At 48.2% G+C, this 3,034-nt stretch overlaps 1 pseudogene; it reads right to left on the bottom strand.

Moving 5' to 3' along the window:
• Positions 1-675: 675 nt before the first annotated feature.
• On the bottom strand, positions 676-1,784 carry LOC103598984 (annotated as a pseudogene).
• Between the last annotated feature and the right edge of the window lie 1,250 nt (positions 1,785-3,034).

Below are 3,034 nucleotides of genomic sequence, written 5' to 3'. Positions count from 1 at the left end.
AAATACTACTCTGCTTTGTGTTATAAATGGAGGACCAAGCAGTAAGAACTTTTTCTTCTTTTAAGCTAGGGACATCCCGTCTGCTTATTCTCCTAGCTTTGTGTCTCGGGGAGGGCATTCAGCCCCAGGCATGGGAAGCTCCACAGCAAGAGACCAAGGGTATTTTCTTCCCTGGTTTCCACCCTTCCTCTCCTAGTTCCCACTTTTAATAGAAAGTTGGTTATAATCTCTTAAGAAACAGCCTTCTACCAAGAGGGGAAATCCTAACCGAAGCACAGAGTAAGTCAGGACCTCCCTTTCAGCTACCTCAAAGAAAAGGTCCCCTCCCTCCTTCTCAAACACTTCCGGATGCTCTGTCCAGATGGCTTCGGGCCACAGGACTAGCACCTGCGATCGGATGGAAGCTGTGGTTACGTTTCCCTGCCCCACAACCCACTAACACCCTAGAGAGCTTCGGTGATGGGGAATAAAGGGTATGTGTGTCAAGAGATTAAGAACTTGACCCCTCTATCCTGGCCAAAAAAGCAAGATTAACTGAACATGAAGAATTTAAAAAAGACCTTGACATTCTACTCTTTGAATTACAATTGGGACAATATGGTCAGTCGAGGGAGGGGGCAGAGCTGGAGCAGGAGGAAGGACTTGGAGGGGCTCGATGGCTGGAGTCTAGTCCACCTAGGTTTTGGATTGGAAGGTCTCAGCACCGGTTTCTTTGAGAAGACATGTGGATGAGGGCTTCTGTCACTGCAAAGGGGTCACAGTTGGCAAAGGGGCAACAGTCTTCTAAGTAGCCCCTCCTGTCCTGGCTGGCAGTCTGGGGAATGTGGACGCTGGCGACACGGTTGGCTACGCCAGCAGAAAAGTCATTGCTGTTGGATGTTTCGTGGAATCCAGTTAGGTGTCAGGGGTTGTCCAGGCCCTGCTTGGGATCATAGGTGCGAATGTGGTGCTGGTGCCACTTACTTAGCTTCTTAACGGCCTCCTCAATGTACCGCAGACCATTCTGTTCCTGCACAGCCTTCGTGCTCAAGTTGGTGTGGCAGGCGGCACCACTCCAGTTCCCAGGAGTGGGCCTGGGATCAGAAGTGGCAACCACTCCAAATCTTCACACACATGACGCAAGGTGAAACCCGCCACCTGGAGGTGATCTCCCAGGCCGATACCTTCACAGGGTCCTATTTGGAATTCTCACTGGGCAGGCATGACCTCGGCATTTGTCCCTGCAAGCTTGACTCCAGCATACAAGCAGGCCCAGTAGTGAGCCTCCATAATATTCCTGCCATAGGCTCTGTCTGCTCCCACACCACAGTAATACGGACCTTGGGGACCAGGGAAGCCATTGGAAGGCCAACTGAAGGCCCATGACAGAGTAGGGTATTCTTGCCCCATTCTGAACCAGGGGTGCTGGTTGCCTACCATGCCCATAATCCACTTGCAGGTGTGCCTGAAACTGGACTCTGCAGGCTTTCGGGGGTGTTTAAAAACTTCACAGAATACCAGCTTGCTGTGATCCTTGTGGAAGGGGTCCCGAAACATGGCAGCAGGCATGAGGTACATGTCACTCTTGGAGGCTTCAGACTGAAAAGTACCAGAGCCATCAAAACTCCACTTGGGCAACTCTTCTGTGCACGTGGGCTCACAGTCCAGGGCACGGGTCTTGCGGTGCAGTCCCTGCCCAGTACCATCGATGCAGACAGATATAGGTTGACTGCCTCACCCAGAGGGAAGGCCAGGTACACCTGATTGATGCCTTCGTTCAAGTGGGAACGTGCTGAGGTGGCCATCATGGAAGGGGAGCAGGTGGGTGTGCGGGCTGTGAGAGCCAGGTGAGGAGAGTGAGGGGGAGGCCCGGTGCTGCTTAGACCTTCCACTCATCTCCCGTTCTCGGCTCTCTAAACCTCTTCTTTATTTGTCTTCTCTTTAGCTCTACTGTTTGTTCATGTCCCTAACTGACTCATGTCCCTTGCGGGCCCCTGTTAGTCAACACTGTATTGGTGGCTCCCCACTTCAAAGTTTGTAGACAGACTGTTCTGCACTCTCAGTCTCTCTGTCCCCAACTGTTTGCAAAGATTAGGCATTAATGTACACAGACTTTCTGCCTCAATTGTATAGCCTTAATCAATTTGGCTTTATTTCTTTTTTCATGAGATCTATTGTCTTCTGATTACAAAAGAAATACATGCCTATGGTAGAATGCAATTGATTTTCTAGAGCTTTTATTTTAAATTTGCATTCCCTGTGAATGCCCATCTGGGTTATTTGAGAGATGCCAGAGGGGCAACTCTCCTTGCATGCAAATGCGTTAAGTGCCTCCCGAGCAGCTTCACTGGTGAGAGGGCTTCCAGAAATGAGTCTTCGCAGCTGAGTGCTGCCTGGATCACTCTTTCTCCTTGTGCAGACATCCTGTCCCTCTAGGTGTTTTTTGTTTCTTCCTCTTCAACATGCTTCTAACCACAACAGCTGGAATTAAAAGGCAAAAAATGGTCTTGCTGGGGCTTGACTATTTACTTGTTTCATGCTTTCCCCTGGGATAGTTCACATGCAATTTGAAGGGCTAACTCATTTGTGTAAAATTCTGTAGTTCATTCATGTGCTGGTTTTATTGGGTACACTCTAAGATTTCTGAGTATGCAAGGATATTGCACTTATGTTCATTTGGTCAAAGTAGAAAGAATTAGGTAGTTAACAAACCTGTTGCATGCTACACATTTCCTGTACCTTCTTCCTCCTCCTGAATCCGTTAAATTTTGTGGGTCATATACATGAAAATTACCTGTTTTCATAAATACCAGGGGAACAAAGTGACATTTATGGAACATCTAGTCATTGTCAATCATGTATCTTCCATGACTCCTAATCCTCATCACAACTCTATGAGGAAAGTACTGTTCCTATTTTACAGATGTCTCTGTCATATGGATGTAGGAACTGGGACTCAGAGAGGTTAACTGCCTGCCTAAGAATTTTGAGTTCGGCCACTGGAGTTGCTGTGACATTGGATAAGTCCTTAAACATTATTTCAGGGCTAGGACCA

This window comes from Galeopterus variegatus, unplaced genomic scaffold (genome assembly GCF_000696425.1).
Source record: "Galeopterus variegatus unplaced genomic scaffold, G_variegatus-3.0.2 Scaffold2816, whole genome shotgun sequence".
In the NCBI taxonomy this organism is placed as follows: Eukaryota; Metazoa; Chordata; class Mammalia; order Dermoptera; family Cynocephalidae; genus Galeopterus; species Galeopterus variegatus.
Note: the sequence above shows the minus strand (reverse complement) of the source record. Positions and strands in the feature narration are given on the sequence as shown.